This window comes from Diprion similis, chromosome 14, assembly GCF_021155765.1.
Source record: "Diprion similis isolate iyDipSimi1 chromosome 14, iyDipSimi1.1, whole genome shotgun sequence".
In the NCBI taxonomy this organism is placed as follows: domain Eukaryota; kingdom Metazoa; phylum Arthropoda; class Insecta; order Hymenoptera; family Diprionidae; genus Diprion; species Diprion similis.
In genome coordinates, this window is record NC_060118.1 from 380,090 (window position 1) to 404,377 (window position 24,288).

A 24,288-nucleotide genomic window follows, 5' to 3' on the forward strand; every position below is an offset into this window, starting at 1 on the left:
CGCTTCTATTGGTCTCGGGCGCGACAACACTAGGGTTGACGCCTGTGATAAATCAATTTCTGCAACGGACGCAATAACTTCTATCAGTATACGCGATCAAGAAGACTTTTTTTTTTTTCAACCTCTTGCAAGACAGCTCGCATACACACGACGTCTCTGCACATAAATACTCCGCGGTGCGGTATATCGAACATGAGCGGATCCACGTCACTTCACTCAAGAAAAAACCGTCAAGTCACGGATCTTTGCGCCATTTGAAATATCCGTAGTACTATGTAAAAAAAAAAAAAAATTTCGAGGATTTTGAATTTTTTTAAAAAATGGCCGAGTTCGAGCTATGTAAAGTTTTGTATACCACTGTTGCACTGCTATGTTTGAAAATTCATATCTCCGAAAGTATACATCGGAGCGGACTGATCCTGTAATCGTTCTGTTGGTAAAAGAATGCGCTTCGATGAAAAAAAATTTATTTGGGAAAGAAAAAATTTTTTCAATATTTTTTTACCGTTTCTTTTTTTGATTTCGCTGCCATTTCCGCGGGACTAACAACAATTCATGGAGATAATTTTTTTCGGATACCTGTATCCTTCCTCTTTAATCCTAAAAAAAAAAATTGGTGGAGAAGTTACCAGAGCCGGAGAAAAAAAATGAAACGTCTCGTCGCGCGTCACCGCGCGCGCCGATCCACGTCAGCGCTACTCCCGCGAATTCGGTGTGTTGCGTATATTATATACGATAAAGTGGAGTTCGATTTGATTTGATGCTCTTCCACTTACCCGGGCTATCCATTCTACGGAAATAGATTAACCACCCTAGCCCTCAAGTATCCGTCCACTGGTCATCCTTTCTTGGAGTTAAACTGTATACCTGTTCTGAGAATTCCAGTACGGTTATGGTTCGTTGAGCACTCCTATGCTGAAATTGGGTTTGATTCTATTTCACTCAGTTTGTGTTACATGACTGATAGATAATCTTGCAATATGTTGGTGGCTCTGAAAAGGGCCGATATTTTCAGCGATGATTCGCAGGATAACGCTTAGTAGCCAACCTCTATTTGAAATTAATTCATAATTTTCGTCGAATCAAATTTTTCTGATGTGGGAAATAATTTTGTTTTGATGAGTTTATGAGATACTGGAATAACCGCATGTAATTTTAGAGTGCCACGAACTGCCAAGGCTTCATCGAATCGATTTTGTGAAATAGATTCTTCCGCTTGATATTCTGCAGACGTACAGTACGCAAAAGATATGCTCCGAAAATAAGAACCTGCCCAATTATACAGATCCAGCGGTGTTTGGATAGGATCGGAATTGCCAATCAGTTGTAAACTCGTACGCAAAGCTAATCTCTTAACAGTTCCACCAACACCATCACACGGCCATTTTCCATGTGATGTAGCAAAAAAATACCATTCGGCTTCGCATTGAAAGTCTTCGAAGTGATGTGTTATGTTTATGAAATTTCTTTTTGTTCTAATATTAGGAAGCTGCTCCGTCGGAGAAATAAATTATTTTCTCTATAGGAATCGAATTTTGAAACTTCTCTCTGATAAAGTTGATCAACTTTTTTTGAAATAAATGAACCGCGACTGTATTATGTTTCAGATGCTCTGAAATTATCACAAAACTAAAATGTCTCAACTGGTCGTCGGCGTAAATTTTATGGTAAACCACGATTGGATGAATAGTCGCCTGATTATTGGTCTAGTGAAACCCTTGCGTGGAATCTTGTACAACAAATGCATAATTCTCAGCGAAATCGCATACTACTAAAAATTCACCAACTCTGCAAATTTACAAACACCGATTTTTTTACCCGGATAACGATCACGGAATAATCGATACAATTCTCTCAGATTATTCAACATCACATGCTTCTGAACCGATATTTTTTCACCATTTCTTTTAACGGTTATGCAGCTTCTTTGACCTGGAATTATGTGACTGACCTCCTCACTTCGATACATATACATATACACAACACACCGAGTTCGCGGGAGTAACGCTGACGTGGACCGGCGCGCGCGGTGACGCGCGACGAGACGTTTCATTTTTTTTCTCTAGCCCTGGTAGTTTCTCCATCAATTTTTTTTTTCAGGATTGAAGAGGAAGGATACAGGTATCCGAAAAAAATTATCTCCATGGATTGTTGTTAGTCCCGCGGAAATGGCAGCGAAATCAAAAAAAGAAACAGTAAAAAAATATTGAAAATTTTTTTTTTCGCAAATCATTTTTTTTTTATCGAAGCGCATTCTTTTACGAACAGAACGGTTGCAAGATCAGTCCGCTCCGATGTATACTTTCGGAGATATGAATTTTCAAACATAGCAGTGCAACAGTGGTATACAAAACTTTACATAGCTCGAACTCGGCCATTTTTGAAAAAAATTCAAAATCCTCGAAATTGTATTTTTTTTTTACATAGTACTACGGATATTTCAAATGGCGCAAAGATCCGTGACTTGACGGTTTTTTTTTTTGAGTGAAGTGACGTGGATCCGCTCACATACAAATTATCTGGACTTACTGTCCCGTTCGGCAGAATTCACCCTCTCTACGGACCCAACTGCTTGTTGATTGCATGCAGGCGCTGCCTGCTTCTCGCAAGTCGCACATGCTTCCTGTAGAGATGCTTCGGTTTTCGGCGTCCCGTTTAGCAATGATAAGAAATCTAACGGATAGAAAACTTGATATACCGTTTACGCATAATATATTTACACACGGATACTCCATGCGGTGTCATATCGAACAGGCAAATCATCTGGGGTTACCATCGCGAACCGGTTGCGCAGCCTCCTCCACAGCCATCGCCTGGTCCACCCCGCGTTGCATATCAATCTCCTCGCATCTCGCACAGGCCGCGCTGAGGGCAGCTTCGTTCTCCGCTGTATCCATCAGCATCGATCTTAATTCTACCGGATGAAAAACTCGATGTAATTCTTTTCACATTGTATTTTTCTTCATTCTCCACCCCATATCGGATATCCGGTTATTTAAATTCCACAATGATTGAAACCTACACCACTCGTAGCACAAACACCGTTTTAAACTTACCTGTGCGCTCCTCAAACTCGGCCATCAACCCACGAATAATCGCGAAACGGGAGGCACCCCGCCGGTGGATCACCCGCACTGCCGCACTGAGACACTCAAAATTATTTAATGCTCCGCTGGCATGGAGGAGAGCCAGCGCCCGTGCCCTGCAGACCGCCAGGAGGTGCCGCAATTGCCGAAGCAATTCCGCCGGTGTCATCCGGAACAACACCTCCCGACGAAAAACGGGACGCACGCGCCGAAGAAGACCGTTGCTCTTGCGGGCTAAACTAGCCGCCTTCACCACAGCGTACCGTAGCTCTGAGATTTTACACATTTCGAAATATAGGGTTCTATTCTTCAGCAAAGCGATTTTCAAACTGCGAAGATCTCCGAGCGCACAACTATTTATAAGTTCAGTAGGTCGCGCTTTGTTTAGACCAAATGCTACTACAATACGCTAACCCACCGCTCCTTAAGTGTATGAAATTTTACTATGACCCGCTAACGTAAACCCTCCGCGTTAGCTAGTGCCGAGGCACCCGTAGACGGGCTGAAAAATAAACCAAAGCCACGTCGACCAAGATATCAGTCCTCTACCCAATACAGACAAAATGTCAGCGTCGGAGGATCCATCGCTAGACCACAAAATCAGAATATGTCACACAAATACAGGACGTACAGCACAAGCGCTAGCATCCAAACCTTCGTAGTATCATCTACCTGCGATTTTTGGTTGCAAGAGAGTACGTTAATTTTACGGGAACGTTGACAAACACGCAATAAGATTCCCTCAGTATCCTTTCGCTGCCCCGCAGTCATATCAAACGCTGACCCTTCCAGGTGTAGGGGGTGAAGCGAGAGCCGGCCTATTCACTGTAACATCCTATGAATGTATATTATACCGTAAGGGTGTACCACGGAATAGCGGGGACCAACCTGCCCTCCGTCACAAGGCCCAAACATTACTCACATAACATGAACCATACTGTATACACCCGCAACCTTTCTCATCATCTTTCTTCTCTTGTAATGACTACATATACTTCCCTCGATAGACAACAATAATTTGCACCGCCCTCCGTAACGGACACGAGATATAAACCTATTTCAGCTTTTACCGCTGGAGATCGTAGACTCATCTTGCGATATCGACATGAGACCCCGGAGAGATCACTTTCAGCATACCGTAAGGGCGTGTGGCCACACTATACACACTGACAGACCTCTTCGCCATCTTGCTTTCTGATAATATCTATGTATATCAACTTGGTCACTTATAATGTCTGCGTATTCTACCCCTTGATAAATTGCATCTGTTTTACTCCCCTCATGAAAACGGAAACGAGATATAAACAATGGCATGTGTTTAATACAGTCTGGTGGGAATCCCCTGCATGATGCGAGACATTAGATTCCTGTTAACTCTTTTCAGTTGCGTTACCAAGAGCGTTTAGCAGGGGCGGGGGAATCACACCCTTTATAATCAACCCAAACGCGAGGGTGTGTCAGTCTTGCGACAACTACGAAAGAATCCTCACGTGAACTATGGCTACATCAAAATCTTCTGCACCAATGGGAAACGCGAATAAAATTTATAAAACCTTCACGAGGGCTTCACGAGGAAATCTTGTGCTGTCGACAACATACGGCCTGAATAATTCCTTTACGAAGAAAATAGTTATTGGACTCGGGTTACGGTTCGACGATCAGTTTGAGCCGGTCATCAAACTAGTCAACAACTCATCTGGGGGTGTAGGATTGTCACCTTCGTCCTGGTCGAAGCTGGCGGATGAGCTGGACAACATTACTGAATGCCTCGACATAGAAGGATACACCGATGCACAATGGTACTTTAATCGAATTGAGCTTGGTAACTGCAATATCGAATTGTCAACGGCACATGGCGAGCGAGCCATCAGATTCGAAGTACCTACTGATGCCGAAGTGACTGATCCAGAGAAAAAGGAAACATTCACCACAGGCACAGGAACCCAGGACGAGAACTTCCAGTCACCCGCGAAACGCCAGAAACCGTATTAACCCACCATAGTTATGCAGAAATCCACCTTCAACGGTTTGAAAGCTATATTTGTGTGTGTCGACGAACGGTTGCAGAGGCTTCAACGTTTATGCCATTCGGTGAACGAGTGTAAGAAATTATACGTCGCGTACATAGCAGAGAAAGTAAATCTGACACCCCATAAGGAACCGAGTCTTCATCGTATTAGGCAAATAGCGGAGAAGGAGTACGGCGCTGCTCTGGAACACATCAGATCAACAGTGAGCCCTGCCTTTGCGGAGAATTACCTCAGCATTGTCCTCCTTGAAATAACGCGTCTGTTTCCATCATACCTCGCTGTTGGAATCAAGCAAGCCATCGAAACCGAGGACAAAGTCTTGGCCAACCTTTAAACAAATTATTTCGTCGCTACCAACAAACATCGGGATAACCCCGTGGAGACTTTTTTTTCCAATGACGACCGAGGGCAGCGTACAACCCACAATAAATCGGGAAGAAATGGCAAGCAATGTCAGTGTTACCCTAAGAATTTTTTCGTACGAAGAGGCGCGGATCAACGCTGTTACCCACCGACAAGCGAACGCTGATGTTGTAACTGAGTCATTCTACGCGTCCGAAGAACAACCTTATCCGTGGCTGATACTGACATTACTGGTGACTGCTATCATTATTATAGGTATAGTGGTAATGTGGGGCGCCATAACCATGACGAATAAAAATATCTTGCTCCAGCAACAAGCAAACGTTTAGTGATAACTCTTATATTATTTGTATGTGTATCACCTGGATAAACCTGCATTTATTTGTATCCGTAATGTCTGAATGAATCTGTAATAAGTTTAATTTGTATACGCCGTCGTGTCGTCTTTGTTTCTATTTTTTTATCCATCCGCATCCTCGTATAAGTATATATTGTGACGTAGCGGGTCTACCAGCCCGTCACCGACCCGCACCTCCACTCCCAGGCGGCCGCATCAAGCGCTCTTGAAGAGCAAGGGAGAGTCCTGCCGTGCCGCCAATGAACAACCGGAGTTAGCTTTAAGATTTATGTATTGTTGCTAATGCTTTTTGTTACTCCCCCAACCCATTCTCTGAGGTGACCGCCAATGCCGACGCCATCCAACGACCACCCTGCGCTGCCGTCGCGGGAAACTCGGAGGGACCACAGGACGACCGGCGTGGAGTTCGAAGCCCCAGACCCAGTAGTCGCGCTGTTGTTTGCTCGGACCTCGATGCCGCCAAGGACATACCGCCGCTGCCGCCCAGGGGTCGAGTTGCCTCCACCTGAGCCTCCGATAAGACCGGCCTTGCCACCCGGCACCCACAAACAACCACCGCCGCTGCCGCCCAGAGGTCGAGTTGCCTCCACCTGAGCCTCCGATAAGACCGGCCTTGCCACCCGGCACCCACAAACAACCGGACTCAGTCTCCCCCTGGGCTCGCCGATGCCGAGAGGACATTTCCGCCTTCGCTAGACCACCCTCGCAACACGCAGCACAGCGCGGCGAACAGACCGGCTGCCTAGGCTCCCGCCGGTCTCTCGCCAATCTACCTATTATCCCCCCCCCCCCCCCCGTAGCGCCACCGCGGGATCGCGATCGCCGAGGGCCGGCGGCCACCTCACTCTCCCTTGCGCTGCGCTGTTGATAGCTTTGTAGCTCATCGTATTGTACCCATTCCAAGCTTTACTGCCTTGTACTCGCATACTGTGTTGAATTGTGCCGACGTTATCGTAGAAGTTGAACCAAGTAGCTGCGTCCGATTGTTCTTTTTGGAAGTCGGAGCTGTTTGCCGTAAAAGGGTAGGCTGTCGCTATCCCGAATCTCGCTGGCTATAGATTCTCAACGGCCTCAGGCCATTTTTCCTTTTTGCAACAGGTTGCCGGCCGGCTTTGTTCGGCCATTTTGTGTGAAAGCCCGCGAGCCTCGTGGTAGCTAAGCTTTGCTATTCAATTGTATTTCTGCTTTTAATTGTTACCTTGATGTGTTATAATTACGATAAGATACTCTGGTTGTTCATTCGGTAATCTTTTGCCGCTTTATTGTAACGTATAACTTGTAATAGATCGTGTACCGTGCCGCTTCCCGGCCGCGTACCAAGTACGTAAGTGTGAGAGAGAGAGAGAATCTGTGAGTGAGTGTGTGCGCCCGTGCCGTCGCGGCGTCGTTGCCGAGCGTAACTACCGCCGTCAAGCAGCGACAGGCGACCGTGCCGATATTATAGAAAAAGCGAAGAAGGATTATCTCGTCTTTGTGAAACTGTTAGATTGTTAGCAAGTTTGTTTTTGGAATTGTTCTGCCTTGTTTTGCGTTTTGAAAGTGTTAACGAATTTGCTCCACAACGATTCTGTAGTCGCATGAGTTATTGAACTGTTAATGATTTTACGTCGCTTATTATTCGCCTATCTTGGTCGCTTGCCGCTCGTCGCTTCTAGCTTATACCGCTTGATTTTTGCCGTGTTATATTGAATTGTTCAATTTTGTTGCTGTGTTACATTTTATGCTATTTTGTCTTATTTTTATTTATTTTTTGAATTGTATCGAAGCGTACCGCCACCGATAAGACCGCTTGCCGTGTAAATATTTTATTGCCTGTTGCCTTCTACCTTGCCGTAACGGCGTTGTTTGTTAATAAATGCTGGTAATTACATCTATAATCATTCGATTATCAACTATACTATTTTACCTTCGCGCCCACGTTCCCCTCACCGCTAGCTAGTCGGCTGTTTTTTTTTTTTGTGCTCGCCCCTGCTATAGTTTTGCTTTGAGATTTGGTCGTGTGAGTTTGGTTCGCCGTTCGAGTCGGCGAACGAATGCTATAGGACGGTAAATTTCGAATCTGGTAAGAGTATAGTCTCTTACGGCTCTCTCGAGCCTGGCGCCCAACACCTGTTCTGCAGTGCCGTCAATCTTTATTTTTCCATCTTTCTATTGCTGTGTTGGTCAACGCCATTTTCGTAAACGAGCCGCTGTGCCGACCCCGCTTTTCCCCGGGTGAAGTAAAAAGCCCGTTACAATATATATCTAAGTACGACTATAGTTTAACATTAGAAAAGCATGTCTTCATTTTCCAAGTATAAGCAAGCCCTAAGGTAAATACTGACAGGGTAAGGTCAGTGACACAAACAACCACCGCGAAGAACAAGGATGGAGGAAGAACGAACCCCAACAGCACCCCGAAAATCGCTTTTGGTGAAGGGGGCAGCGGGGGAAACGGGTTGACGTGCCATAGAAGCTTCTAGACGAAAATCGCTCCCTGACAAGGGGGTAGCGGGGGTAGGGGTACGCGCCCCAAAGTCACTCCTAGGCGAGGGGCGGCGGGCAAAGGGGACACGCGTCCCAAAATCCGCTCCACGGCGTGGGGCGGCGGGGGAAGGGGCAGGCATCCCAAAATCCACTCCTAGGCGAGGGGCGGCGGGGGAAGGGGTATGCTTCCCAAAATCCGCTCCTCGGCGAGGGGCGGCGGGGGAAGGGGAACGCGCCCCAAAGTCACTCCTAGGCGAGGGGCTGGCGCTAGAGAGGGGCGGGTGGGGGGTTTGTTGTGAAGCCCCAAAGTGCCCCCATACTACTCACAATAAATCAGAAGCAAATGCAAATTGCGATGCACTTTCTAGGTTGCCAATTGACGATAAGACCGAATTAATTGACACACATTTTTCTCATGTACATTTTTTTGAAGAGGGACTTATTTCATTAAACCATAAAACTTTACAAAAAGAAAGTATGAAAGATCGCGACATAAAACAAGCAATAACATATGTCTTAAATAATTAGCCAAATAAAGACGACGATATGTCAAAAGAATTGAAAAACATTTATAACAAACGCTGCGAACTGACAGTAGAAAAGGGTTGTCTGTTTTGGGGGTTAAAAGCGATTATACCAAAAAGTATGCGAGACCTGGTATTGAAATAAGTACAGAAACTCATTTAGGCATAATAAAAATAAAATCTTTCGCACGTTCTTATGTTTGGTGGCCAAACATCGACAATGATATTGAAATCATGGTTAAAACTTGTAGAATTTGCATAACTGAAAGGAAAAAGCCATCACACACACCTCTAACTACATGGCTTTACCCGAATAAAGCATGGAGTAGAATTCATTGTGATTTCGCAGAACTCGATGGAAAAATGTATCTAGTGATAGTCGATGCTTATACCAAATGGCCCGAAATTGTGAACTTCAATAATAATACAAAAGCTCAACGTTTGATAGAAGTTTTCAAAGACATGTTCTCGAGGAACGGTTTCCCATTGCATTGCGTAACGGACGGCGGTCTTCAGTTTAGAAGCGAGGAATTCCGGAGTTTTGTGACACGTCACGGATTGAAACACTCATTAAGCCCACCGCATCACCCGGCTACCAACGGGGCAGCCGAAAACTTTGTACAATCGTTTAAAGACAAAGTGAAAAAAGTTGTAAAAGGGGGGGAGAGTGTTGACGATGCAGTTAAAATGTTTTTATTCGATTATAGAAGCATCGAGCATTGCACGACGCATAGAAGCCCAGCGCTGATGATGTACAAACGCGAGCTGCGCACGAGGTTTGACTTATTGCGTTCAGATGTTTGCGAAGCGGTCGAGAAAAGTCAAAGAGCGAAAATAGAAGCTAGACCGGGAAATCGCAAAATAGAGTTTAAACCGGGCGATCAAGTAATGATAGATGATCACGGCGTTAGGTCAGAGAAGCGCATCGAGGGCGAAATTATTAAACAAACGTCTCCGTCTACGTCTGTAGTAAAAAATAAAAACGACGTGTTAAAGGAAAGACATGTAGATAAAATATTGCGGCGCTCTCCACGCCTACGCGAAAAGCAGAATTAAAAGAGGCGCAGGCGGGAGAGTTGTGATGTATTGAGAATGTGTGTGTGAGTGGGTCGCATGTGGGAGTTGCGCGAGGTGCGCGACGCAACTGCCGGATATACGCAGGGCGACGGCGACGAGAGAAAGGAAGGCTCGTATCGGCGGCTGTGCGTTTACCACCTGTACTTTACTCAATGTCTCAGTAGTTCAATAAATAATCATTAATACCAAGTTCTCACGCCTCCATTATTCATGTTCACCCGGAGATATTACAGTTAGTATAAAGTCTTTCGTATCACTCGCGTGGTAATGTAAATTTCATATTAACCTTACCGGCTCTCCATACCTCTACGTGTATGAGAAGCAAGTTCAAACATTAATTTCTCAAAAACGGTGTAATGAAAAATCCTAAAAAAATTCAAGTGAATACATTAAATGGTGAGACAATATATTATGATAGTATCAACGTAATAGTACCATTCAGCCAAGTGTACTGATACTCCTTAATACTGAAATTGATTCTCACCAACGTGACCCACGGGCGGTACCTATAAACTTTTATACTTATATCACGTGTATGTACAAATCCGCTACTTTAGGAAGGTTAGGAATCAACTTATTGAGTGAACTATAAAACTTGTTGGTAGATACCAATATTTTACAAATGACTGGCTATAGCTATCTCATTTGTGAGCACTGATATATTGTGATGCAATTTACATTTTCACAAAAAATTTGATGGATTACTTTCTGCTTAGACAAAAGCCGGTATTTCAACGGGACGCCGTCCAACACGTGATCGAAGATGGACATGAACGAACGAAAAAAATCAGTGAAAAATATACCTACATGCAGAAATGGGTTGCAGATATGCGTACGTATATGCACGTCAATTGAATTTTTTTTGGTTGATTCAAATATATAAATATTGCTGTATAAATTACTATATATTTACTTACCAAATGTCCAAATGGCTAGCTGCGCGCGTTAGTGAAAATTTTACGCAAGAGGCAAGCGTACCCTAGAGTGCGCGACGGCGATGCGCATAACCACCAACCGTACGGAGTGGATGCAGTTGGCTTTGTTGTACTAATTGAAGCTATATATATATTTTTTCTTCAGTAACTGTACAAATTTTGTGAGGGGCAAATGAAACACGTTCCGGTCGGTCTCTCTCGTTCCAACGGTGTTGCCTATGGCGCTATCGCTCTCACACTTACACCAAGGTCACGCGACGATCCTTACGTTATATATTAATTGTCATGCATGTGAATATAACATATCATGTCCACTGAAGGATAATGAAGAAAAAATTCTGGTAAAGTTTGAGCTCTCGATATTGATATTAAGAGGTGCCACATCGTGATTTTTGATTTCCCATTTAAATAACACTAGATAAATAATTTTTTGTTTTTGGAATTTATTACATATTCTTATAAGAAATTGAACGATCTACAAAAAATGTCTCTTATCATTTTTTGATAAATCTACTCTTTCAGAAGTTATAGTTAAGGCACTTGGTTGACATTTCACGTTAAATAACTTTTGAAAGACTAGATTTATCAAAAAATGACAAGATACTTTTTTTGTAGAACGTTCAATTTTCGTCAAGACCCACTATTCACAATTTTCCTGCAATATACCGTTTTCAAGCTACAAACATAAGAAAATTAAAAAAAATATTCTCCTTTGTTATTTGAATGGGAAATAGAAAAACGGATTGAGGCAGACCTTTATACCAATATTGAGAGCTCTATTTATGACCAAAATTTTTGTTTTCAGGTATACTATCGATTCTTGGACACCATGAAGAAAGAAAAAATTATTTTGTTTTTTCGAAAGACCCTATGATATATATATATTGTAACACGGCGATTTGCACCGCGTTATATGACCTCCGATATACCCGTTATCGTGAAAAGGCAGCAAGGATTATTGGCAGTCGATATCGTCATATATGTAATTTTAAGTTCGGTTACTAATTTCTTTCGATTTTGTTCCCGTTTCTTCCGACCTATCTTGAGCTATCCTGAGCGATAAAGGCGGCGAGAGAGAGGAGGGAAAAAAGCAGCTACCGACAATCCGACTCCGAAGGTACATCGACAAGGATAAAACCATCCTGGCAGGTGGCTCAACGCCTCGCAGTTAGTACCCGTGCCTCCCCCGCATATGTTCCCGAGAGCTGCGAGGCTGCCGCCAACAACATCATCCACGGAGCCGAGAAATGCGAGCGAATCTGCTCGCCTGAACGACATGCCCACTCAGCTGTTTCGTCGCCCTGGTCCGAAGAAATTGAAATTCGGCCAGATCATTCATGAGGGATGTCCACGGCCGTAACGTGATGATTACCAACAACCTCGGGAACATTGAAGAGCCCTCTACTGGCTCAGTACCGCTGAAAGTACCGCCCACGCATCTTGAAGGGGTTAGGCACGGCGAAAGCTGTATGTGCAGCGAGGCCTGCCAGAAATCATGCCCAGGAGGTGCTGCCAACTAACGTCCCGCCTAAGAAGTTCGGCAGGCAACGCCGCTGCAACAACGACACTGCGCGGAAGAGTCCCCGAACGACTTACTTCTTCATTTTGACTTGGTCCGATCAGACGTGTTTTTGTACTTTGCTGCCTTTGCCGTAAGCGTTCCTTCTTATCGTTCCTTTTTGTTATCGTAATCCCTTTTATCGTTACCGAACTTTTCTCTTTTATCGTTTTGTGTCGTTCAGTGAGCCTGTGTCATAAACTATTAACCAGGACTCTAATTATTGTGTGTGAGACACCGATCCCGTTCTACTAACGTAAGTGAGCTTTTGTTACCGCTCGAACCCCCGAGACGCAATTGCGTATCTTTTGTCTTGGTAAGCGTTCCTTCTTATCGTTCCTTTTTGTTATCGTAATCCCTTTTATCGTTACCGAACTTTCCTCTTTTATCGTTTTGTGTCGTTCAGTGAGCCTGTGTCATAAACTATTAACCAGGACTCTAATTATTGTGTGTGAGACACCGATCCCGTTATACTAACGTAAGTGAGCTTTTGTTACCGCTCGAACCCCCGAGACGCAATTGCGTATCTTTTGTCTTGATGACCGTTTGGGTCGTAATTTTCCGTATCTTGGGTTTTCGTGTGGCTTATTAATTTATTTAATGACCATTTCGACGAGCCTAACTAATCACTAACGTCCCTACTTTTGTTCCCGAATTTTTCTGTTAATTTTACCCCGCATGGCCCCCTCTCCCCGCGACCGCGTGGCGATGGCGTCATTCTAGTTTTTCGTGTTTTCGGGTAATTTAACTGTTATATCGTGAAGAAATATTGTTTCGATTATCGTTCTCGTTTAACTGAATATTGTATTTGATCTCGTTATCGTGTTACCGTTCCTCAAAAATTGTATCTTGTACAATTGCGCAACAATCGTGTAATATTGCGCAATAGCGTCGGTTGCGGCTATCTTTGTGGCGTCGTTGTTTGAATCGTCCCCGCGCTATCTCCCACTACCGCGTGGCGCTGAATTCGATATATCGAAATATCGCTGTGAACCGAAGCCGCGCCACACCACTGTGCCTTTCCAGAGTTGTCGAGTTATAAATCGAGTGCTCCCTGGGTGGTTACGCCACCGTACCTTCTTCCCGTTGAGCCGTAAGCCGCGTAACCGTACGATCCTCTTTAATGTAGATTCAGCGCGTGCGCAATAAGTAGTATATCTCGTAGTGTTTAAAATATCGTTACCGGTTATAATTTAACGTTAAGACTTTTGTTACTATTATTTTGTAATTAGACGAGTTCTAGTCTTGTGACAGCTGACACTGTATGTCCCGTTTACGACTCCTTTGTATTATATCGAGTCTTTCGTTACCAGCTGTCACGTTTCGTTTATTCCGTACCTTATTCCGTTAAGCTTTCTTGTATCTCACTTATCGAAGATTGTCCTTCAATTTTAGTTATCGTTATTATTCTCGCGTTGTATTAAGTTTAAGATTACTTGTATCTCGCTCATTGAAGATTGTTTATAGCAATTTAAGTTACTATCTTTATTTTGTAACGAGTTTCTTTTTATCGTCCGTGTATTTCGATCAGAGAAGATTGTTTTATTTTCGTTACGTTATTATTTCCGTTTCTTGTATCGAGTCTTTTAAATTATCCTTTCTTTGTCACCACTCTTCCTCAAGGACTGTGTACGATATAGGTAATTTTGAGACCTACTTCCGTCCCTTTTAATAAACTAAAATTTCGTTACCTTTACTCTTGGGCAATTTTTATTATAGAAAAGTGTGTTGTCCATTCACTATCCGGCCACTCCCCTCCGCCAAATACTGAGCTACCGAGTTCCCGTTTCCCTTTTTCCCCATTATCTTTCAGATTATCGTGGTACAGCGTACCTGGCGCCCAACAAATTTTCCTCCTCTTTATTTCGGAGAATTATTATTTTGCAGCCTGATTCCCCGATTTCACAATTTCTTAATTTCGTGACGTAACGTAAGCCTCATTTGTCCTCATCCTTGCTGCTGACACGATCCCCAGTAGGCGTGCATCTGAGGATTGCGCAATATTACACGATTGTTGCGCAATTATACAAGATACAATTTTTGATGAACGGTAACACGATAACGAGATCAAATACAATATTTAGTTAAACGAGAATGATAATCGAAACAATATTTCTTCACGATATAGCAGTTAAATTACCCGAAAACACGAGAAACTAAAATGACGCCGTTGCCACGCGGACGCGGGGCGAGGGGGCCATGCGGGGTAAAATTAACAGAAAAATTCGGGAACAAAATTAGGGACGTTAGTAATTAGTTAGGCCCGTCGAAATGGTCATTAAATAAATTAATAGGCCACACGAATACCCGAGATACGGAAAATTACGACCCAAACGGTCACCAAGACACAAGATAAGCAATTGCGTCTCGGGGGTTCGAGCGGTAACAAAAGCTCACTTACGTTAGTAGAACGGGATCGGTGTCTCACACACAATAATTGGAGTCCTGGTTAATAGTTTATGACACAGGCTCACTGAACGACACAAAAAGGAACGGTGAAAACGATAAAAAAGGTAAAATACGGTAACGATAAAAAAAGAAAGGGAACGATATACAATAAAGGAACGCTAACAGCAAAAGGCAACAAGATCAAAAACTCGTCTGATCATACCAAGTCAAGATGCAGAAGTGAGTCGTTCGGGGACTCTTTCGCGCAGCGTCGTTGTTGTAGCGGCGTTGCCTGCCGAACTTCTTAGGCGGGACGTTAGTTGGCAGCACTGTTACGTGCCAGCCGGTATTCACGGGGGCACCCGCTCTGTATCCTACATTACCGATGTGCAGTTACCATAGGAGAGCTTTAGGAGCTCTTACCCGTTGTTCTTAGACTAATACCGACATGCAGAAGTATAATCATAACGTGCAATATTCGACTTCATTCATCGACTAAACTTATATACATATATGGTACATATATTTTTCTCACATTTGACCGTTATATTTTTTAATATTAGCTTTCAAATAAATCCCTTAATTTACGATCGCAGCTGCAATGCTTCAAAGTAATAAACACTTGCAATAATTCAGGGCAATAAACACTTGCAATAACTCAAAGTAATAAACACCTGCAATAATTCAAGTCAATAATCACTTGCAATTATCACTCAATAAAGATAGTCGAGTAGACTAAACAGAGGAAACGTGGGAAGAGAAATCATGAATAGCTCTCAGATAAAGAAGCCTTATTCTCAGAATTAGGAATAGCGCCCTTATTCGATGATCACGCGGCCAATTAGCGTATCGCCGCTTGCTTTCTAAACCAATCACCTCACGCTAATTCCCCGCCAAGATCCTACGCACTAATCAGAAGCCTTACGCCCATATTAATTAATATCCTCATCCAATCATCCTAGACCCGCGAGAAACTTTAACCCTTTCGAACTCCTCCTACTTTTTCCACCTCTTTTCTCAACCTTAATTCAAATTAGATCAGAATAAATCCAGACATCATAGAGAACAGTTTGAGACGTCATAGAAAGCAGAACAACCTTAGAACAGAGTTCAATCCAGAAATCATAGAGAAGCTTAGACTCAGTGAATAAAGTCAAACTCAGAACCTCGAAGATTTAATAACAGTTGTGATTGTGATAAGCAAAACACCAGTTTATAAACCATTGTAAATTCGACAACTGAGAAGTTAAAGAAGATTGTTGATTATCAATAAATGTTTATTCTAAATTAAAGTGTTGTGTAAAGAGAATTATTTCAATCACGCATAGTGATGGTTGGCACGAGCCTAATTACCTCACAAACTCTCAGAATTCATTGAGCCGAACGAGAAGAGCTGAGGAGCTGATTAGCAGATTCCCGAACATCAACTACGTGAGGCAAGAGATTAACCAAAATCATGCAGCGAATCATAATCGACTCGTGGCGTTCCTCTCAGAACGTAACAGCACCTCCTGGGCATGATTTCTGGCAGGCCTCGCAGCAGACGCAACTTTCGCCGTGCCTAATCCCTTCAAGATGCGTAGGCGGTACTTTCAGCGGTACTGAGCCAGTAGAGGGCTCTTTAATGTTCCCGAGGTTGTTGGTAATCATCACGTTACGGCCGTGGACATCCCTCATGAATCATCTGGCCAAATTTTAAATTCGTCGGACCAGGGCGACGAAACAGCTGAGTGGGCATGTCGTTCAGGCGAGCAGATTCGCTCACATTTCTCGGCTCCGTGGATGATGTTGTTGGCGGCAGCCTCGTAGCTCTCGGGAACGTATGCGGGGGAGGCACGGGTACTAACTGCGAGGCGTTGAGCCACCTACCAGGGTGGTTCCATCCGCGTAGATGTACCCTTGGTGTCGGATTGTCGGTAGCTGCTCTTTTCCCCCCTCTCTCTCTCTCCGCCTTTATCGCTCAGTATACCTCGGGATAGGTGGGAAGAAACGGAAACAAAATCGAAAGAAATGAGTAACCTAACTTAAAATTACATATATGACCATATCGACTACCAATAATCCTTGCTGCCTTTTCACGATAACGGGGATATCGGAGGTCATATAACGCGGTGCAAATCTCCGTGTTACAATATATATATATATATATATATATATATTGTAACGTGGCATTTTTTTTGTGATGCTTGTTACCAGTAGCTCCCCGAACCTTAGGCGGGACTCTAACTGGGGATTTCGCGACAAGAATGATTATCCAATTCGTAAAGAGCGCCAGGACAAGGGTCACGCATCCGAAACTCTGAGAGAGGACACTTTACAGGCTAGCAAGTTAAGTATTACAGGTTCTTTTGTTTATTTTTTTTTTCTCGAGCCCATACGACACCAACCAGGGAAATGGACGACGAATTCGACCACCTCGAGACCGTCACGACGGAGGACCTCGACGGAGGGTACATCACGAGCGGAGGGTCTCACACGAGGCTACGGAGGGAGCGCCAACGTAGAGCTCTGCCCCGAGGGAAACCGAGGCGGACGAGATTCCCGCTGTTGGCCAGCGAACCGTAGCCTACCTTCCTTGCGACACACCATCCCGTCGACAACCGCACAATCCGCCCGTCATTGGTGACGGCGGAGAACCGGGGAGATGGACGGCCAATCAGCGACCCGCGACAGCGGAAACCTACGTTAGCGAAAAGCTAGATTTAAGAATTGCGTAACCGACCTCCCAATGGAATGCGAGGAATTTCGAAAACGAGGAGGCTAAGCCGGAATTCCGGCTCCGCGTGGCGAAAGCGAGACACTTGAGACCTGGCGTTCGAGAAAGGAATTTTGTTTGTAGTCCAGAGAATCGAAAAGAGCATACGCATTCAGTTTTTGGGAGTCGCGAGTTGGGTGAAAAGCAAAAAAAAAAAAAAAAAAACAAGGACCCAGAAAAGCGAAGGATGTCCGACTGCCAAGTTGGGGGATTCCTGATTTGGCTGCGTAGTGGTAAGCGCTTATAAATTTCTGCGGACTAATTTCGAGAACGAGTTAGAACGGCGCACCGAGTAACGGTTGGCCATTGTAAGACTGAATTGCGAAATTACTCGAAATTCGTTTGCCGACTTCCCTGTTTGGTGGCCGGAGCTTGATCTTGATTTTGTTTTTTTTGCGATAACGTATCGAGTCAATTTTGGCTATTGTACATGTTGAGTAGAGTCATTCGTTTCGTTATTTGCGAGCAGCCCAAATTCCGCTGCACAGGGTCAAGTCGCGTTCGCGTGTTCAGAAAGTGTCACCTCTCGTGTAGGTCGCGTATCGCTAAGTGTGAGCGCTCTGTTTGGCTGGGTTATTATTTTTAGTTTCCTTGTTTGGTTTGTTTCGGAAGATAGTGAAGTTTCGGATGCGTCGCGATTAATCGCCTCGATTTAAGTTGTTAAGTAAGAATTACTGTCGAGTACTTGTAGGGTATGTTTTGCGATTAGCGCGATAATTCTGTTAGGGTTTGGTGAATAGCGCCGATATTTATAATTAAGGGAAGGACGATCACGAGTAGCGTGTTCGTATCGTTGTCGATTTTCGGTATTTTGATTTTTGTTTTGTTGATCCCGTTGAGACGAGGAACGCGACTAGCGCACGTAGATTTAAGGTCTAGTTAAGATTTGATTTTCTTTCTATTTTGTTTGTGGAATCGCGGGAGGCGAATTGAGTATCTGTTTCTTTTTCCTTTTGTTTTGTATCGCTTCGATTTTTTTTTGAATATATTATTTTATTTTATTTTGGTAAATTCTGTATCGTGTCGAGTGTCCGTTCTTTCTCTCCGCAAAACTACCCACCCCCCTCTCCGCGGTAGTGAGCTACCTGGCATAGAGAAGGATAGCCGAGGAATTGCGAAGGTAAAGATTCGAGGCGTGTTTATCACGCCAGGCGCCCAACAAAATTTCGCGATAGCTTTGGTAAGCTGCAGAGTGCATCGCGGGTTGCCGAATCATTGTGCAGCAGGTTAACTCTTGGGAACTTCTCCGGGTGAACAAGAGCGGCGAAAAACCTCGTCACAAATTGGCGCCCAACGTGGGGCCTTCGAGAAATTTCCATGGTAAATTTTCGAGTTGGATAGTAGCGTTGTTCGCTTCGGAAATTTCGAGTTGGTAACGTCGAGTGTAGAGGTAGAGACAGCAACGGCCGGAGATTAGGAGAGAGAGGTCGCGACACGCCTCGGTCAAGTTGTTGATGTTTGGGATACAGCTGTAATGTTTCGTATGCTTGGCAAGAAATGAGACCGTATACAAAGGGTGACGAATAATACGGAATGTTGCGAATTTACAAATCAAGCTGCGAGGTCGCGAATGTACCGGGTGGTATTTAAGTACACCGCGTGCATTCACGCATCCACTATCTGCTTGCGATAGATCAAGCTTGGCGCACCATTATTATCACTATTAATTTTGCTTTTGAATGAGGTTTTGAATTTGGATCTTTCTTTTTTTTTGGTTTGCAAAGTTTTTTTTTTTTGGGTTTTGTTTGGTTGTGGTTCATTTATTTCAGGAGTGCGGTTGATTTTTTTTTGTTGCGGGTGCAACAAACATTTTTTTTTCAGCCCGAGTCTTTTACGTTATTTGTGTTTTGCTTATCCGATTATTTTCTGTTATTGTGCTTTGTATCCTGTTCGAGTAGCCGCGTTGTAGGCGACAATTTCTGCCTAATGGCTTATGCGAGGGAACACCTCCCTCACTCTCTACTGCTGCTCCGGGTTGGAGACTAATAAAATAAAGCTTCATTCTATCATCGTCGCGCCTGCGTGAACGGATACCGCTTTGTAAGTTGACATATCGTGGCGATAAATAAAAGATGGCGGAGGTAACTGTCGGAGCATGGTTGTATGAGATGACAAATGACGAATTAGAGGCGGCATTAGTTAATGTGAGGGTAAACTCCACGGGTACCTTGCTGGTACGTCGCGATCGTCACCTACGACACCTCCTGCGGGATCGCGGGGACTTGACAGTGACTTGGGAACCAGAAGATGAGGATGTTTTCGCGGGTTTTGCGGATTTGACAGCGGCATCGAGACCGACGGGAGGCGCGCCGCGTAGAGCTAGTGACTCTCAGCTCCTGGAGCCGAGGAATATTGCGATCTCGACGCGGCTGATAACCGCAGCGACGACGAGTACAAGAACGAGCGTGGCGGTATCGACAGTGACGACGACTACCTCCGCGATTTACGGAAGCACCGTGCGGCCGACGGCGCGTCAGGTGCCCACACAAGCGCAGCTGTACCCCGTCCCCGTAATAGAGGCGCAGCGAATTCAGGGACATTGGGGGGAAGCCTCCCCAATTTTGAGTCGGCGACCAGGGACAGGGCGGCCGATAGTCGACTCCACGCGATTGGTCGGCGGAATTTCAAGGCCGCGTTTTGAACCTCAGTCATTGCCGGTCGACCCTCCCCTGGAGCCACGTGGTCTAGCACCAACCGCGACGTCTGTGTGGCACCGGGACTCGGGGTTGGACTCGCGATCGAGGGCTAGGGACATTCCGAAGGCATTGCGTGGGTGGAATTTAAAGTTTTCAGGTAGCGGGGAGCCCAGCGCTGAAGATTTTTTGACGCGTCTAGAAGAGTGGCGTGAATTAGCGGATTTAAGTGAGGCAGAGGTTTTAAGCGCTCTAACTATGGTTTTTTCGGGTGTGGCTCTCGAATGGTTGCGGCGCGAGAGAGACAGCTGGTCCTCGTACGGGGAGTTTCAGGCGGCGTTGCGACAATGGTTTGGGGATGTGACGGTGGGAAGTAGAGTGGAGGATCAGGCGAAGTCACGTACACAGGGACCAGGAGAACCGGTGACGGAATACCTATCGTGTATTCGCGGATTGTTGCGACGCATGTCACGGCCGTATGCCCTAGACCATCAATTAGATGTCGCGTTTAGAAATTTGCGTCCAGATATTCGAGAAATGTTAAGAAGGCGAGAGTTTCGAACTTGGAGTGAACTGGTGAGTCTCGCGACCGAGCGGGAACGAGACCTCGCATTGTCGAGGGAATATCGCCCTCCGCCCGCGCCAAAGGAATCCTTCATTTCAGAATTAGCGTGCAAGAATAAGGCGCCGACCCCCGCTCGCGGAGCGCCCGGATTAGCTGCGATTGCGGAAAGTGGAGCAGGAAATCTAGAAAAGTCGGTGACGAAGAATTTAGAGAAGATGTTGTTGGAGCAGGTTAAAGCGTTAGAGGAAAAGTTGATGAAGACAGTAGCGGCAGCGAGTCTGGCGGGGGGAAGCGGCAGTGCGCCGCAAGGTAGCGGAGCTCCGGCTCAAGCGAGGCCAGTCGCGCGGCGACAACCCGCCAGCGGTACGGGGGGAGTAGCGGCAGCATCAGCTGGCCGACCGGCACCGAGCGTACCGCACGCGGTACAGTTTCGCGGAGATCCCGTGTGGGATGAGCGGCTATGCATGAATTGTCACCGCCCGGGACACAAATTCAACAGCTGTCCCGATCCTTTGCGTGTATTCTGTTTCGTTTGCGGTTTGGACGACGTCTACTCAACCGATTGTCCGCGGTGCTCGGAAAACCAGGGCGGGCAGCCTCGCTAAGTGTCGACGCGGCGCCCCGCTCTACAGACACCAAATTAGGTAGCGTTCGCGATGATTTAGAGTCATGTTTTCCGTCGCAGACTATAGAGTTGGGTAAGAGATGGTTTTTGGGAGTTTGTATTGGGAATAAATGGGTTAGCGCGCTATTGGACACCGGCTCGTCGCGAACATTTCTCGGGGCAGTCGGAACGAAATTAGCTTTAGAATTTGGGCGGCAAGTTAAACCACCGCGTTGTTCAGGCGTAGTTTTGGCGAATGGATCAGTCGAGACGGTAATCGGGGAAGTAGAGCTTCCGATAACTTTACTGGGCATCGCGCACGATTTTTCGATGCGGATTATTCCCACCTTAATCGGAGATTGCGTCCTCGGCATGGATTTCATTCGAGCCTTCGGTTTGGTGATTGACGGTGCGCGCGAGTCATGGAGGTTAACTGAACTTCCCGAGTATGAACAAACTTTTGACGATCATCGGGAAATGTTTGCTGAGGAGGGTGCAGGGTGTTGCGGTATCGCAGAATTAGCGGATTTTGAGACTCGCGAGTTGCAGGAATTTTTAGCGAAAGAATTACCGAAAGTTTCAGGGAAATTGGGTCTTACGCACCTCGCGGAACACGCAATTGAAGTACAGGGGCATACGCCAATTAAACAGCGATACTATCTCGTCTCTCCGAAGGTACAGGAGGCTATCCACGAAGAGGTGGATCGTATGCTTGCGGACAAAGTCATTGAGCCGTCACAGAGTTCGTGGTCAACTCCCATAGTAATGGTGAAAAAGCCAAACGGGAAGTATCGATTTTGTTTGGATTTTCGGAAAGTGAATAGCGTTTCAAAGAAGGACGCGTATCCTATTCCATTTATGAATGGCATTCTCGATAAGTTGCGATCCGCGAAATATATATCGACTATTGATTTGAGTCAGGCTTACCATCAGATTCCGCTAACGCCAGAGAGTCGCGAAATCACAGCCTTTACGGTACCGGGTCGCGGATTATTCCAATTCGTGCGAATGCCATACGGACTTACCGGAGCTCCGGCCACATTTCAGCGATTAATTGATAAATTAATCACCCCTGAAATGGAACCGCATGCCTTCGCGTATCTGGACGATATTATCGTCGTAACCACCGATTTTAAATCACATTTATTATGGCTTTCTCGCGTTCTGGAACGAATCGTACTCGCCGGGCTAACCATCAACCCGGAAAAGTGTGAATTTTGTCGTGATGAGGTTCGATATTTGGGATTTAAAGTCAATCGGGACGGATTACAGGTCGATGCGGACAAGATCGAACCGATCCTGAAATATCCCGCGCCCAGGAACTTGAAGCAGTTGAGAAGGTTTTTAGGTATGGCCTCGTGGTATCGGCGGTTCATTCCGAGTTTCGCGAGTGTAGCCGAGCCCTTGACGCGGTTATCAAGGAAAGGTAAGAAGTGGGAATGGCGGGATGAACAGGAGGAGTCGTTCGAACTGATTAAGACCGCGTTAATGTCGGCTCCAATCTTAGCGTGTCCCGATTTTGAATATGAATTTGTGGTGCAGACTGATGCAAGCAGTTTTGGTATCGGAGCTGTCTTGACACAGACGATTGACGAAGTAGAGCGTGTGGTCGCGTACGCGAGTCGAACCATGTCGGACGCGGAGAGGAAATATTCTACGACTGAACAGGAATGTCTCGCGGTCATTTGGGCAGTAAAGAAATTTCGAGCTTACCTGGAAGGCTATCACTTCACGGTGATAACCGACCACGCGAGCTTGAAATGGTTGAAAGAATTGCGGAATCCGACGGGTCGGTTAGCCAGGTGGGCGCTCGATTTACTCGAGTATGATTGCGAAATTCTACATCGAAAGGGGGCGATGCATCACGTGCCGGATGCATTATCGCGGTGTACGAAGGCGAGGAAGAGGGGACTGAGCAGCTAGCCGCCCTTGACGTCGCTGGAGATGACGGACCAGGGACTGAGCGTAAGGCCGCCTGTGAAGTCGTCAACGATCCGTGGTACCGGCGTCGCGTGCAAGAAGTCGAAAACTACCCGCAAAAGTTTCGCGATTGGTCAATAGTCGAGGGGCGTCTGTATTTCCGGAGAACCGACCCGCTAGTTGAGCCAATACTTGGCGAATTATCGCCGTGGAAACTAGTGCTTCCCGCAGAGCGACGGTCGAGTATCTTTGCGGAAATTCACGAAAACCCACAGGCGGGGCATCTGGGAGTAGAAAAAACTTACGCACGAGCAAGAGCCGAGTACTATTGGCCGGGCATGTATCGCGATATCGTTTTGATGGTTCGAGCTTGTGAACGTTGTCAGGAAGGCAAAGTGCAGCAAGTGCAGCCAGCCGGTCTAATGGGTCGACGAGTTGTCGACAGGCCATGGGCGGTGGTTGCAGCTGATGTTATGGGTCCTTTTCCTCGGAGTCGCGCCGGTTACGAATACTTATTGGTTTTCGAGGACTTGTTTACGCGATGGATAGAGATAGCTCCGATGCGAAAATCGAACGCGAAAAATATTCTGGCGGCGTTTGAAGATCTCGTACTTTCGCGGTGGGGTACCCCGGAAGTGCTCTTGACGGATAATGGGACTGAATTTGCGAATCGAGCAGTCAACGACTTATGCGCGGCGTATAATATCGTCCACACTCACGTACCGCCGTATCACGCACAGGCGAACCCAGTGGAAAGGCTTAATCGCGTTCTCAAGACTATGATCGTGGCGTATATCGAGACAGATCACCGTGACTGGGACGTCCATGTCCACGAGTTTCGTTTTGCGCATAATACCGCTCGGCATAGTTCGTTAAAGGTAAGCCCCGCGTTTCTGAATCTCGGGCGCGATCCGAAACCGCGAATGCAGTTGCGTCGGCAAACGGAGGGTCCAGCGGAGATCCCGGTGCCGCGTCCAGAGGCCTGGACCGAAAGAATGAAGAAGTTGGAGGAATTGCGAGATTTAG